The sequence below is a fragment of the Phaseolus vulgaris genome, chromosome 6, assembly GCF_051622355.1.
Source record: "Phaseolus vulgaris cultivar YP4 chromosome 6, ASM5162235v1, whole genome shotgun sequence".
NCBI lineage: Eukaryota > Viridiplantae > Streptophyta > Magnoliopsida > Fabales > Fabaceae > Phaseolus > Phaseolus vulgaris.
In genome coordinates, this window is record NC_143503.1 from 10,374,181 (window position 1) to 10,388,938 (window position 14,758).

The 14,758-nt window shown below is 38.9% G+C and overlaps 5 non-coding genes and 13 pseudogenes across 5 annotated transcripts; all 18 read left to right on the plus strand.

Annotated features, from left to right (window-relative positions):
• Positions 1 to 114: 114 nt before the first annotated feature.
• LOC137833749 (5S ribosomal RNA) lies at positions 115 to 233 on the plus strand. Its single transcript, XR_011084814.2, has one exon. It is a non-coding gene; the product is annotated as a 5S ribosomal RNA (ribosomal RNA).
• A 548-nt stretch (positions 234 to 781) lies between these two features.
• On the plus strand, positions 782 to 900 carry LOC137833610 (5S ribosomal RNA; annotated as a pseudogene).
• Positions 901 to 2,085: 1,185 nt separating this feature from the next.
• On the plus strand, positions 2,086 to 2,204 carry LOC137833617 (5S ribosomal RNA). Its single transcript, XR_011084715.2, has one exon. It is a non-coding gene; the product is annotated as a 5S ribosomal RNA (ribosomal RNA).
• A 558-nt stretch (positions 2,205 to 2,762) lies between these two features.
• On the plus strand, positions 2,763 to 2,881 carry LOC137833625 (5S ribosomal RNA; annotated as a pseudogene).
• Positions 2,882 to 5,222: 2,341 nt separating this feature from the next.
• Positions 5,223 to 5,341, plus strand: LOC150026608 (5S ribosomal RNA; annotated as a pseudogene).
• Positions 5,342 to 5,900: 559 nt separating this feature from the next.
• Positions 5,901 to 6,019, plus strand: LOC150026609 (5S ribosomal RNA; annotated as a pseudogene).
• A 557-nt stretch (positions 6,020 to 6,576) lies between these two features.
• On the plus strand, positions 6,577 to 6,695 carry LOC150026610 (5S ribosomal RNA; annotated as a pseudogene).
• Positions 6,696 to 7,254: 559 nt separating this feature from the next.
• LOC150026611 (5S ribosomal RNA) lies at positions 7,255 to 7,373 on the plus strand (annotated as a pseudogene).
• A 562-nt stretch (positions 7,374 to 7,935) lies between these two features.
• LOC150026612 (5S ribosomal RNA) lies at positions 7,936 to 8,054 on the plus strand (annotated as a pseudogene).
• Positions 8,055 to 8,613: 559 nt separating this feature from the next.
• LOC150026613 (5S ribosomal RNA) lies at positions 8,614 to 8,732 on the plus strand (annotated as a pseudogene).
• Positions 8,733 to 9,278: 546 nt separating this feature from the next.
• Positions 9,279 to 9,397, plus strand: LOC150026614 (5S ribosomal RNA; annotated as a pseudogene).
• Positions 9,398 to 9,954: 557 nt separating this feature from the next.
• On the plus strand, positions 9,955 to 10,073 carry LOC150026615 (5S ribosomal RNA). Its single transcript, XR_016522183.1, has one exon. It is a non-coding gene; the product is annotated as a 5S ribosomal RNA (ribosomal RNA).
• Positions 10,074 to 10,631: 558 nt separating this feature from the next.
• Positions 10,632 to 10,750, plus strand: LOC150026616 (5S ribosomal RNA; annotated as a pseudogene).
• Positions 10,751 to 11,271: 521 nt separating this feature from the next.
• On the plus strand, positions 11,272 to 11,390 carry LOC150026617 (5S ribosomal RNA; annotated as a pseudogene).
• A 556-nt stretch (positions 11,391 to 11,946) lies between these two features.
• LOC150026618 (5S ribosomal RNA) lies at positions 11,947 to 12,064 on the plus strand. Its single transcript, XR_016522200.1, has one exon. It is a non-coding gene; the product is annotated as a 5S ribosomal RNA (ribosomal RNA).
• Positions 12,065 to 12,648: 584 nt separating this feature from the next.
• On the plus strand, positions 12,649 to 12,766 carry LOC150026619 (5S ribosomal RNA). Its single transcript, XR_016522201.1, has one exon. It is a non-coding gene; the product is annotated as a 5S ribosomal RNA (ribosomal RNA).
• Positions 12,767 to 13,789: 1,023 nt separating this feature from the next.
• Positions 13,790 to 13,907, plus strand: LOC137817653 (5S ribosomal RNA; annotated as a pseudogene).
• Positions 13,908 to 14,463: 556 nt separating this feature from the next.
• On the plus strand, positions 14,464 to 14,582 carry LOC137833611 (5S ribosomal RNA; annotated as a pseudogene).
• The last annotated feature ends 176 nt before the right edge of the window (positions 14,583 to 14,758 follow it).

Below are 14,758 nucleotides of genomic sequence, written 5' to 3' on the forward strand. Positions count from 1 at the left end.
GGTATAGATCCTGAAATAGTATTCTGTAGCGAGTTATCGCGTTCGGGGTCCAACCATTTTGAAACTGAAGCCCAGTTGCAAATCCATATAGGCATTGATCTTGCTACACTTGACAGGTGCGATCATACCAGCACTAATGCACCAGATCCCATCAGAACTCCGCAGTCAAGCGTGCTTGGGCGAGAGTAGTACTAGGATGGGTGACCTCCTGGGAAGTCCTCGTGTTGCACTTATTTTTGTATTTATTGTTTTGCTTCCTGGCCTAGACAATCAAACCATGAGTTCAGTCAGTTATCGCGTTCGTTGCCCTTCGGGAATTGGCAACTAGATTCGTTATGTCTTTCCGAACAACTTTCATTTTTTACGCATCTCCATCCGACTTCCCGATCAAAAGTTATTGCCGTTTGAAGTTTTCCACCAAAAATTCTCAGCAACTCAAAATCTCTCGTTGTTTTCCAACCTGTGAGGACTCCTCCGCCAAATATACCCTCAATAGAGTTACTAGAAAAAAATTTGGATCAAAAATCATTTTTTTAACTATTTTTAGTGAATTTTTCAATATTACTGCCATGCCAAAATCTATCAAAAGTTATGACCACGAGTTCACCTTTTTCGTGCTATTTTTTTTTTTTGCTGACCCTCTATATAAAAATATTAAAGTACCTAGAAAAATGATCCTGAAATACTGTTGTGTAGCTAGTTATCGCGTTCGGGGTCCAACCATTTTGAAACTGAAGCCCAATTGCAAACCCATATAGGCATTGATCTTGCTACACTTGACAGGTGCGATCATACCAGCACTAATGCACCGAATCCCATTAGAACTCCGCAGGTAATCGTGCTTGGGCGAGAGTAGTACTAGGATGGGTGACCTCTTGGGAAGTCCTCGTGTTGCACTTCTTCTTGTATTTATTTTTTGTGTTCTGTTTTTCTTCCTGACCTAGACAATCAAACCATGAGTTCAGTGAGTTATCGCGTTTGAGCCCTTTGAGAATTGGCAACTAGATTCGTTACGTCATTTCGAACAACTTTCATTTTTTACCCGTCTCCATCCGACTTCCCAATCAAAAGTTATCGCCGTTTGAAGTTTTCCACAAAAAATTTTCAGCAACTCAAAATCTCTCGTTGTTTTCCAACCTGTGAGGACTCCTCCGCCAAATATACCCTCAATAGAGTCACCAGAAAAAAATTTGGATCAAAAATCATTTATTTACCTATTTTTAATGAATTTTTTGAATATTACTGCCATGCCAAAATCTATCAAAAGTTATGACCACGAGTTCACCTTTTTCGTGCTATTTTTTTTTTTGCTGACCCTCGAAATAAAAAAATTAAAGTACCTAGAAAAACGATCCTGAAATAGTGTTGTGTAGCGAGTTATCCCGTTCGGGGTCCAACCATTTTGAAACTGAAGCCCAGTTGCAAACCCTTATAGGCACTGATCTTGCTACACTTGACAGTGAAGCGTGCTAGGGGGAGGGTAGTACTAGGGTGGGTGACCTCCTGGGAAGTCCTCGTTTTGTATTTCTCCTTGTATTTATTTTTTCTGTTCTGTTTTTCTCCCTGGCCTAGACAATCAAACCATGAGTTCAGTGAGTTATCGCGTTTGGGGCCCTTCGGGAATTGGGAACTAGATTCGTTACGTCATTTCGAACAACTTTCATTTTTTACGCGTCTCCATCCGACTTCCCGATCAAAAGTTATGGCCGTTTGAAGTTTTCCACAAAAAATTCTCAGCAACTCAAAATCTCTTGTTGTTTTCCAACCTGTGAGGACTCCTCCGCCAAATATACCCTCAATAGAGTTATCAGAAAAAAATTTGGATCAAAAATCATTTTTTTACCTATTTTTTATGAATTTTTCAATATTATTGCCATGCCAAAATCTATCAAAAGTTATGACCATGAGTTCGCCTTTTTCGTGCTATTTTTTTTTTGCTGACCCTCGAAATAAAAAAATTAAAGTACCTAGAAAAACGATCCTGAAATAGTGTTGTGTAGCGAGTTATCGCGTTCGGGGTCCAACCATTTTGAAATTGAAGCCCAGTTGCAAACCCATATAGGCATTGATCTTGCTACACTTGACAGGTGCGATCATACCAACACTAATGCACCGGATCCCATCAGAACTCCGCAGGCAAGCGTGCTTGGGCGAGAGTAGTACTACGATGGGTGACCTCCTGGGAAGTCCTCGTGTTGCACTTCTTTTTGTATTTATTTTTTGTGTTCTGTTTTTCTTCCTGACCTAGACAATCAAACCATGAGTTCAGTGAGTTATCGCGTTCGGGGCCCTTCGGGAATTGGCAACTAGATTCGTTACGTCATTTCGAACAACTTTAATTTTTTACGCGTCTCCATCCAACTTCCCGATCAAAAGTTATTGCCGTTTGAAGTTTTCCCTAAAAACTTCTCAGCAACTCAAAATCTCTCGTTGTTTTCCAACCTGTGAGGACTCCTTCGCCCAATATACCCTCAATAGAGTTACCAGAAACAAATTTGGATCAAAAATCATTTATTTACCTATTTTTAATGAATTTTTCAATATTACTGCCATGCCAAAATCTATCAAAAGTTATGACCACGAGTTCACCTTTTTCGTGCTAATTTTTTTTTTGCTGACCCTCGAAATAAAAAAATTAAAGTACCTAGAAAAACGATCCTGAAATAGTGTTGTGTAGCGAGTTATCGCGTTCGGGGTCCAACCATTTTGAAACTGAAGCCCAGTTGCAAACCCATATAGGCATTGATCTTGCTACACTTGACAGGTGCGATCATACCAACACTAATGCACCGGATCCCACCTGAACTCCGCAGGCAAGCGTGCTTGGGTTAGAGTAGTACTAGGATGGGTGACCTCCTGGGAAGTCCTCGTGTTGCACTTCTTTTTGTATTTATTTTTTGTGTTCTGTTTTTCTTCTTGGCCCAGACAATCAAACCATGAGTTCAGTAAGTTATCGTGTTCGGAGCCCTTCGGGAATTGGCAACTAGATTCGTTACGTCATTTCGAACAACTTTCATTTTTTACGCGTCTCCATCCGACTTCCCGATCAAAAGTTTGTTGGGTTTAATAGTGTCAAAGTTCAAGAGGGGGGGTGAATTGACCTTTTAAAACTTTCTCGCAGAAACAGTGTTTAACACAGTTTTACAGAAAATAAATCGATTTATGTGACAATGAACAGATTTATTTCAGCACTGTTTTTGTTTGAAAAGCTTTTAATACAGCAAGGTTAATCACAAGATTATGCGTATAGATTTTCCAGATGCACACACACAGATATCAGATTGAAAAACAGTGAAACACAAAAACAGCAAACCTTAATTCTAATTCGTGTGATTTAGGTTCAGTTAAGGGCTTGACAATTAGTGAGACAATATATCACACACAACCTGTTTTATTAGCCTTTAACAGATTATCAGTGTTCTTATTGAAACCAGACAGTTTTCCAGAAATTAAGAACAATGAATCACAGAACAGCAAGCTTCAACTTTAAGCAATAGTTTAAGGTTCAATTAATAGCTTTGACAATTTCTTGAGCAACCTATCACAGTCAATCTGTTTCAGTGGCTTTTAGCAGATTTTATATGTTCTTATCAGATTCAAACAACTTTTTCAGAAATTAAGAACAGTATGCACAGTGCCCAGAAAGAACAGATTTATTTTCAATTGAACAGATTTATTTCTTTGCTGTTTTATCAATTATGTAGAAACGAAATTGCAGAGAGTGAGAGAGAATGAACACAAGCAGTTATACTGGTTCACTCAACTGAGCTACATCCAGTCTTCACCAAAACCAGGTGGAAATCACTAAAACACTGTACAACCAAGTACAATTCCCACTGTTCTTGAAACCTACAAGAACTTAGGTACTCTTGCTGAAAAAACCTATTTCAGCACACACCCACTCTTCAAGAAAACCTATCAAGAAGAGTGTTCAACCAAACTATTACAAGAACTGAGAAGTGAAACGACTACACCTGATTGAGGATACAAAGATCTGCCTTAAACCAGTAGGCAAGATTGCTAGAACAGTAGCAACACCTCACACCAAGCTTTTGGAACCAAACCAAGAACAAGCACTTTGTGATTTTCGAAATCTTTGAAGAACAAATGCTAATCCTTTGTAAACTTTTGATTCTCTGCTGTAAAACTTGTTTTTGCAAATGTATGAACGATTATTAAACTCAGAAACAAGTTTGCATTTTATAGAAAACCAACTTATAACAGATTTTTGAAAAACAGTTAAAGCTGTTATAAAATGAACAGATTGAAAATAAAAATGAACAGATTTATTTTCAAAAGCAGTTAGAGAATTTGTTAAGTGAAGAGACTTAGTCAACCATTCTGGTGCTGAGATAAAACTAAAATCGTTTAAGCTTGACATGGCACCAGAGACAAAATGAATCTATTCATTTACAGATGAACAGATTTATTTTTCAAAACGAAAACAGAAAAAGTTTAACTATTTAAAACTCAGTCGTTTTGAAAGATAGAAGACTTAGTCAAAATACATGATGCACAAAATCTAATTTTCACAAGACTTAGCCAAAGCATCAGTGTAAAAATGAATCTGTTTATTTAGAAAAGAACAGATTTATTTTTATGCAGTAAACGTGTTTTTTGTAAAACATGTGAAAAACAGTTTAAGAAAACTTATGTTTGTTCTTATCACATGTCCAGTGGTTATGAGGTGAGTTACTCAGCAAAAAGCCCACTCTTAAACAACCTCTAAACACTACCTAAGACACACTTAAAGCAAAGCAAAATACAAATGAAATGTACATAGAAGTCTTCATCAAACACAATCTTGAAGGGGCAGCAACCATCTTCAACAAAGTTATTGCCGTTTGAAGTTTTCCCTAAAAAATTCTCAGCAACTCAAAACCTCTCGTTGTTTTCCAACCTGTGAGGACTCCTCTGCCAAATATACCCTCAATAGAGTTACCAGAAAAAAATTTGGATCAAAAATCATTTTTTTACCTAATTTTTATGAATTTTTCAATATTACTGCCATGCCAAAATCTATCAAAAGTTATGACCACGAGTTCACCATTTTCGTGCTATTTTTTTTTTTTTGCTGACCCTCGAAATAAAAAAATTAAAGTACCTAGAAAAACGATCCTGAAATAGTGTTGTGTAGCGAGTTATAGCGTTCGGGGTCCAACCATTTTGAAACTGAAGCCCAGTTGCAAACCCATATAGGCATTGATCTTGCTACACTTGACAGGTGCGATCATACCAACACTAATGCACCGGATCCCACCTGAACTCCGCAGGCAAGCGTGCTTGGGTTAGAGTAGTACTAGGATGGGTGACCTCCTGGGAAGTCCTCGTGTTGCACTTCTTTTTGTATTTATTTTTTGTGTTCTGTTTTTCTTCCTGACCTAGACAATCAAACCATGAGTTCAGTGAGTTATCGCATTCGGGGCCCTTCGGGAATTGGCAACTAGATTCGTTACGTCATTTCGAACAACTTTCATTTTTTACGCGTCTCCATCCGACTTCCCGATCAAAAGTTATTGCCGTTTGAAGTTTTCCCTAAAAACTTCTCACAAACTCAAAACCTCTCGTTGCTTTCCAAACTGTGAGGACTCCTCCGCCAAATATACCCTGAATAGAGTTACCAGAAAAAAATTTGGATCAAAAATCATTTTTATACCTATTTTTAATGAATTTTTAAATATTACTGCCATGCCAAAATCTATCAAAAGTTATGACCACGAGTTCACCTTTTCCATGCTTTTTTTTTTTTTTGCTGACCCTCTAAATAAAAAGATTAAAGAACATAGAAAAACGATCCTGAAATAGTGTTGTGTAGCGAGTTATCGCGTTCGGGGTCCAACCATTTTGAAACTGAAGCCCAGTTGCAAACCCATATAGGCATTGATATTGCTACATTTGACAGGTGCGATCATACCAGCACTAATGCACCGGATCCCATCAGAACTCCGCAGTAAAGCGTTCCTGGGCGAGAGTAGTACTAGGATGGGTGACCTCCTGGGAAGTCCTCAAGTTGCACTTCTTTTTGTATTTATTTTTTGTGTTCTATTTTTCTTCATGGCATAGACAATCAAACCATGAGTTCAGTAAGTTATCGCGTTCGGAGCCCTTCGGGAATTGGAAACTAGATTCGTTACGTCATTTCGAACAACTTTCATTTTTTACGCGTCTCCATCCTACTTCCCAATCAAAAGTTATCGCCGTTTGAAGTTTTCCACAAAAAATTTTCAGCAACTCAAAATCTCTCGTTGTTTTCCAACCTGTGAGGACTCCTCCGCCAAATATACTCTCAATAGAGTCACCAGAAAAAAATTTGGATCAAAAATCATTTATTTAACTATTTTTAATGAATTTTTTGAATATTACTGCCATGCCAAAATCTATCAAAAGTTATGACCATGAGTTCTCCTTTTTCGTGCTATTTTTTTTTCCTGACCCTCTAAATAAAAAAATTAAAGTACCTAGAAAAACGATCCTGAAATAGTGTTTTGTAGCGAGTTATTGCGTTCGGGGTCCAACCATTTTGAAACTGAAGCCCAGTTGCAAACCCATATAGGCATTGATCTTGCTACACTTGACAGGTGCGATCATACCAGCACTAATGCACCGGATCCCAGCAGAACTCCGCAGTGAAGCGTGCTAGGGGGAGGGTAGTACTAGGATGGGTGACCTCCTGGGAAGTCCTCGTTTTGTATTTCTTTTTGTATTTATTTTTTCTGTTCTGTTTTTCTCCCTGGCCTAGACAATCAAACCATGAGTTCAGTGAGTTATCGCGTTCGGGGCCCTTCGGGAATTGGGAACTAGATTCGTTATGTCATTTCGAACAACTTTCATTTTTTACGCGTCTCCATCCGACTTCCTGATCAAAAGTTATGGCCGTTTGAAGTTTTCCACAAAAAATTCTCAGCAACTCAAAATCTCTTGTTGTTTTCCAACCTGTGAGGACTCCTCCGCCAAATATACCCTCAATAGAGTTACCAGAAAAAAATTTGGATCAGAAATCATTTTTTTACCTATTTTTAATGAATTTTTCAATATTACTCCCATGCCAAAATCTATCAAAAGTTATGACCACGAGTTCACCTTTTTCGTGCTATTTTTTTTTTTTGCTGACCGTCTAAATAAAAAAATTAAAGTACCTAGAAAAACGATCCTGAAATAGTGTTGTGTAGCGAGTTATCGCGTTCGGGGTCCAACCATTTTGAAACTGAAGCCTAGTTGCAAACCCATATAGGCATTATTCTTGCTACACTTGACAGATGCGATCATACCAGCACTAATGCACCGGATCCCATCAGCACTTCGCAGTGAAGCGGGCTTGCGCGAGAGTAGTACTAGGATGGGTGACCTCCTGGGAAGTCCTCGTGTTGCACTTCTTTTTGTATTTATATTTTGTGTACTATTTTTCTTCCTGGCCTAGACAATCAAACCATGAGTTCAGTGAGTTATCGCGTTCGGGGCCCTTCGGGAATTGGGAACTAGATTCGTTACGTCATTTCGAACAACTTTCATTTTTTACTCGTCTCCAACCGAATTCCTAATCAAAAGTTATGGCCGTTTGAAATTTTCCACCAAAAATTCTCAGCAACTCAAAATCTCTCGTTGTTTTCCAACCTGTGAGGACTCCTCCGCCAAATATACCCTCAATAGAGTTACCAGACAAAAATTTGGATCAAAAATCATTTTTTTACCTATTTTTAATGAATTTTTCAATATTACTGCCATGCCAAAACCTATCAAAAGTTATGACCACGAGTTCACCTTTTTCGTGCTATTTTTTTTTTTTTTTGCTGACCCTCTATATATAAATATTAAAGTACCTAGAAAAACGATCCTGAAATAGTGTTGTGTAGCGAGTTATCGCGTTCGGGGTCCAACCATTTTGAAACTGAAGCCCAGTTGCAAACCCATATAGGCATTGATCTTGCTACACTTGACAAGTGCGATCATACCAGCACTAATGCACCGGATTCAATCAGAACTCCGCAGGCAAGCGTGCTTGGGCGAGAGTAGTACTAGGATGGGTGACCTCCTGGGAAGTCCTCCTGTTGCACTTCTTTTTGTATTTAGTTTTGTGTTTTGTTTTTCTTCCTGGCCTAGACAATCAAACCATGAGTTCAGTAAGTTATCGTGTTCGGGGCCCTTCGGGAATTGGAAACTAGATTCGTTACGTCATTTCGAACAACTTTCATTTTTTACGCATCTCCATCCGACTTCCCGATCAAAAGTTATTGCCGTTTGAAGTTTTCCCTAAAAAATTCTCAGCAACTCAAAATCTCTCGTTGTTTTCCAACCTGTGAGGACTCCTCCACCAAATATACCCTAAATAGAGTTACCAGAAAAAATTTTGGATCAAAAATCATTTTTTTACCTATTTTTAATGAATTTTTCAATATTACTGCCAAGCCAAAATCTATCAAAAGTTATGACCACGAGTTCACCTTTTTCGTGCTATTTTTTTTTTCTTGCTGACCTTCTAAATAAAAAAATTAAAGTACCTAGAAAAACGGTCTTGAAATAGTGTTCTGTAGCGAGTTATCGCGTTCGGGGTCCAACCATTTTGAAACTGAAGCCCAGTTGCAAATCCATATAGATATTGATCTTTCTACATTTGACAGGTGCGATCATACTATCACTAATGCACCGGATCCCATCAGAACTCCGCAGTTAAGAGTGCTTGGGCGAGAGTAGTACTAGGATGGCTGACCTCCTAGGAAGTCCTCGTGTTGCACTTCTTTTTGTATTTATTGTTTTTCTTCCAGGCCTAGACAATCAAACCATGAGTTCAGTGCGTTATCGCGTTCGGGGCACTTCGGGAATTGGCAACTAGATTCGTTACGTCATTTCGAACAACTTTCATTTTTTACTCGTCTCCATCCGACTTCCCGATCAAAAGTTATGGCCGTTTGAAATTTTCCACCAGAAATTCTCAGAAACTCAAAATCTCTCGTTGTTTTCCAACCTGTGAGGACTCCTCCGCCAAATATACCCTCAATAGAGTTACCAGAAAAAAATTTGGATCAAAAATCATTTTTTTACCTATTTTTAATGAATTTTTCAATATTACTGCCATGCCCAAATCTATTAAAAGTTATGACCACGAGTTCACCTTTTTCGTGCTATTTTTTTTTTGCTGACCCTCTATATAAAAAAATTAAAGTACCTCGAAAAACGATCCTGAAATACTGTTGTTTAGCCAGTTATCGCGTTCGGGGTCCAACCATTTTGAAACTGATGCCCAATTGCAAACCCATATAGGCATTGATCTTTCTACACTTGACAGGTGCGATCATACCAGCACTAATGCACCGAATCCCATTAGAACTCCGCAGGTAATCGTGCTTGGGCGAGAGTAATACTAGGATGGGTGACCTCCTGGGAAGTCCACGTGTTGCACTTCTTCTTGTATTTATTTTTTGTGTTCTGTTTTTCTTCCTGGCCTAGGCAATCAAACCATGAGTTCAGTGAGTTATCACGTTCGGGGACCTTCGGGAATTGGCAACTAGATTCGTTACTTCATTTCGAACAACTTTCATTTTTTACTCGTCTCCATCCGACTTCCCGATCAAAAGTTATGGCCGTTTGAAATTTTCCACCAAAAATTCTCAGCAACTCAAAAACTCTCGTTGTTTTCCAACCTGTGAGGACTCCTCCGCCAAATATACCCTCAATAGAGTTACCAGAAAAAAATTTGGATCAAATATCATATTTTTACCTATTTTAATGAATTTTTCAATATTACTATCATGCCAAAATCTATCAAAAGTTATGACCACGAGTTCACCTTTTTCGTGCTATTTTTTTTTTTGCTGACCCTCTATATAAAAATATTAATGTACCTAGAAAAACGATCCTAAAATACTGTTGTGTAGCGAGTTATCGCGTTCGGGGTCCAACCATTTTGAAACTGAAGCCCAGTTGCAAACCCATATAGGCATTGATATTGCTACACTTGACAGGTGCGATCATACCAACACTAATGCACCGGATCCCATTAGAACTCCGCAGCTAAGCGTGCCTGGGCGAGAGTAGTATTAGGATGGGTGACCTCATGGGAAATCCTCGTGTTGCACTTCTTTTTGTATTTATTTTTTGTGTTCTATTTTTCTTCCTGGACTAGACAATCAAACCATGAGTTCAGTGAGTTATCGCGTTCGGAGCCCTTCGGCAATTGGAAACTGGATTCGTTACGTCATTTCGAACAACTTTCATTATTTACGCGTCTCCATCCCATTTCCCGATAAAAAGTTATAGCCGTCTGAAGTTTTCCACCAAAAATTCTCAGCAACTCAAAATCTCTCGTTGTTTTCCAACCTGTGAGGATTCCTCCGCCAAATATACCCTCAATAGAGTTACGAGAAAAAAAATTGGATTAAAAATCATTTTTTACCTATTTTTAATGAATTTTTCAATATTACTGCCATGCCAAAATCTATCAAAAGTAATGACCACGAGTTCACCTTTTTCGTGCTATTTTTTTTTTTTTGCTGACTCTCTAAATAAAAAAATTAAAGTACCTAGAAAAACGATCCTGAAATAGTGTTGATAGCGAGTTATCGCGTTCGGGGTCCAACCATTTTGAAACTGAAGCCCAGTTGCAGACTCATATAGGCATTGATCTAGCTACACTTGACAGGTGCGATCATACCAGCACTCATGCACCGGATCCCATCAGAACTCCGCAGTGAAGCGTGCTTAGGGGAGAGTAGTACCAGGATGGGTGACCTCCTAGGAAGTCCTCGTGTTGCACTTCTCTTTGTATTTATCTTTTGCGTTATGTTTTTCTTCCAGGCTTAGACAATCAAACCATGAGTCCAGTGAGTTATCGCGTTCGTGGCCCTTTGGGAATTGGAAACTGGATTCGTTACGTCATTTCGAACAACTTTCATATTTTACGCGTCTCCATCCGACTTCCCGATCAAAAGTTATGGCCGTTTGAAGTTTTCAACAAAAAATTCTCAGCAACTCAAAATCTCTCGTTGTTTTCCAACCTGTGAGGACTCATCCGCCAAATATACCCTCAATAGAGTTACCAGAAAAAAATTTGGATCAAAAATCATTTTTATGCCTATTTTTAATGAATTTTTCAAAATTACTGCCATGCCAAAATCTATCAAAAGTTATGACCACGAGTTCACCTTTTTCATGCTATTTTTTTTTTTTGATTATCCTGAAATAGTGTTCTGTAGCGAGTTATCGCGTTCGGGGTCCAACCATTTTGAAACTGAAGCCCAGTAGCAAACCCATATAGGCATTGATCTTGCTACACTTGACAGGTGCGATCATACCAACACTAATGCACCGGATCCCATCAGAACTCCGCAGGCAAGTGTGTTTGGGCGAGAGTAGTACTAGGATTGGTGACCTCCTGGGAAGTCCTCGTGTTGCACTTCTTTTTGTATTTATTTTTTTGTCTTCTGTGTTTCATCCTGGCCTAGACAATCAAGCCATGAGTTCAGTGAGTTATCGCGTTCGAGCCCTTTGAGAATTGGCAACTAGATTCGTTACGTCATTTCGAACAACTTTCATTTTTTACGCGTCTCCATCTGACTTCCCGATCAAAAGTTATTGCCGTTTGAAGTTTTCCACAAAATATTCTCACCAACTCAAAATCTCTCGTTGTTTTCCAACCTGTGAGGACTCCTCCGCCAAATATACCCTCAATAGAGTTACCAGAAAAAAATTTGGATCAAAAATCATTTTTCTACCTAATTTTTATGATGTTTTCCATATTATTGCCATGCCAAAATCTATCAAAAGTTATGACCACGAGTTCACCTCTTTCGTGCTATTTTTTTTTGCTGACCCTCTAAATAAAAAAATTAAAGTACTTAGAAAAACGATCCTGAAATAGTGTTGTGTAGCGAGTTATCGCGTTCGGGGTCCAACCATTTTGAAACTGAAGCCCAGTTGCAAACCCATATAGGCATTGATCTTGCTACACTTGACAGGTGCGATCATACCAGCACTAATGCACCGGATCCCATCAGAACTCCGCAGTGAAGCGTGCTTGGCGAGAGTAGTACTAGGATGGGTGACCTCCTGGGAAGTTCTCGTGTTGCACTTCTTTTTGTAATTATTTTTTGTGTTCTGTTTTTCTTCCTGGCCTAGACAATCAAACCATGAGTTCAGTAAGTTATCGCGTTCGGGGCCCTTCGGGAATTGGCAACTAGATTCGTTACGTCATTTCGAACAACTTTCATTTTTTACGCATCTCCATCCGACTTCCCGATCAAAAGTTATTGCCGTTTGAAGTTTTCCCTAAAAAATTCTCCGCAACTCAAAATATCTCGTTGTTTTCCAACCTGTTAGGACTCCTCCACCAAATATACCCTCAATAGAGTTACCAGAAAAAAATTTGGATCAAAAATCATTTTTTTACCTAATTTTTATGATTTTTTCCATATTATTGCCATGCAAAAATCTATCAAAAGTTATGACCACGAGTTCACCTTTTTCGTGCTATTTTTTTTTTGCTGACCTTCTAAATAAAAAAATTAAAGTACCTAGAAAAACGATCCTGAAATAGTGTTGTGTAGCGAGTTATCGCGTTCGGGGTCCAACCATTTTGAAACTGAAGCCCAGTTGCAAACCCATATAGGCATTGATCTTGCTACACTTGACAGGTACATTGATCTTGCTACACTTGACAGGTGCGATCATACCAGCACTAATGCACCGGATCCCATCAGAACTCCGCAGTGAAGCGTGCTTGGCGAGAGTAGTACTAGGATGGGTGACCTCCTGGGAAGTTCTCGTGTTGCACTTCTTTTTGTAATTATTTTTTGTGTTTTGTTTTTCTTCCTGGCCTAGACAATCAAACCATGAGTTCAGTAAGTTATCGCGTTCGGGGCCCTTCGGGAATTGGCAACTAGATTCGTTACGTCATTTCGAACAACTTTCATTTTTTACGCATCTCCATCCGACTTCCCGATCAAAAGTTATTGCCGTTTGAAGTTTTCCCTAAAAAATTCTCCGCAACTCAAAATATCTCGTTGTTTTCCAACCTGTGAGGACTCCTCCACCAAATATACCCTCAATAGAGTTACCAGAAAAAAATTTGGATCAAAATCATTTTTTTACCTAATTTTTATGATTTTTTCCATATTATTGCCATGCAAAAATCTATCAAAAGTTATGACCACGAGTTCACCTTTTTCGTGCTATTTTTTTTTTTTGCTGACCCTCTAAATAAAAAAATTAAAGTACCTAGAAAAACGATCCTGAAATAGTGTTGTCTAGCGAGTTATCGCGTTCGGGGTCCAACCATTTTGAAACTGAAGCCCAGTTGCAAACCCATATAGGCATTGATCTTGCTACACTTGACAGGTGCGATCATACCAGCACTAATGCACTGGATCCCATCAGAACTCCACAGTGAAGCGTGCTTGGGTGAGAGTAGTACTAGGATGGGTAACCTCCTAAGTTTTCCACAAAAAATTCACAGCAACTCAATATCTCTCGTTGTTTTCCAACCTATGAGGACTCCTCCGCCAAATATACCCTCAATAAAGTTACCAGAAAATAATTTGGATCAAAAATCATTTTTTACCTATTTTTAATGAATTTTTCAATATTACTGCCATGCCAAAATCTATCAAAAGTGATGACCACGAGTTCACCTTTTTCGTGCTATTTTTTTTCCTGACCCTCTAAATAAAAAAATTAAAGTACCTAGAAAAACGATCCTGAAATAGTGTTGTGTAGCTAGTTATCTCGTTCGGAGTCCAACCATTTTGAAACTGAAGCCCAGTTGCAAACCCATATATGCATTGATCTTGCTACATTTGACAGGTCTGGTCATACCAGCACTAATGCACCGGATCCCATCAGAACTCCGCAGTCAAGCGGGCTTGGGCGAGAGTAGTACTAGGATGGGTGACCTCTTGGGAGTCCTCGTGTTGCACTTCTTTTTGTATTTATTTTTTGTGTTCTGTTTTTCTTACTGGCCTAGACAATCAATCCATGAGTTCAGTGAGTTATCGCGTTCGGGGCCGTTCGGAAATTGGCAACTAGATTCGTTACGTCATTTCGAACAACTTTCATTTTTTACGCGTCTCCATCCGACTTCCCGATCAAAAGTTATGGCCGTTTGAAGTTTTCCACCAAAAATTCTCAGCAACTCAAAATATCTCGTTGTTTTCCAACATGTGAGGACTCCTCCGCCAAATATACCTTAAATAGAGTTACCAGAAAATGATTTGGATCAAAAATCATTTTTTACCTATTTTTAATGAATTTTTCAATATTACTGCCATGCCAAAATCTACCAAAAGTTATGACCACGAGTTCACCTTTTTCGTGATATTTTTTTTTGGTTGACCCTCGAAATAAAAAAATTAAACAACCTAGAAAAACGATCCTGAAATAGTGTTGTGTAGCGAGTTATCGCGTTCGGGGTCCAACCATTTTGAAACTGAAGCCCAGTTGCAAACCCATATAGGCATTTATCTTGCTACACTTGACAGGTGCAATCATACCAGCACTAATGCACCGGATCCCATCAGAACCCCGCAGTCAAGCGGGCTTGGGCGAGAGTAGTACTAGGATGGGTGACCTCCTGGGAAGTCCTTGTGTTGCACTTCTTTTTGTATTTATTTTTTGTGTTCTATTTTTCTTAATGGTCTAGACAATCAAACCATGAGTTCAGTGAGTTATCGCGTTCGGGGCCCTTCGGGGATTGCCAACTAGATTCGTTACGTCATTTCGAACAACTTTCATTTTTTACGGGTCTCGATCTGACTTCCCGATCAAAAGTTAT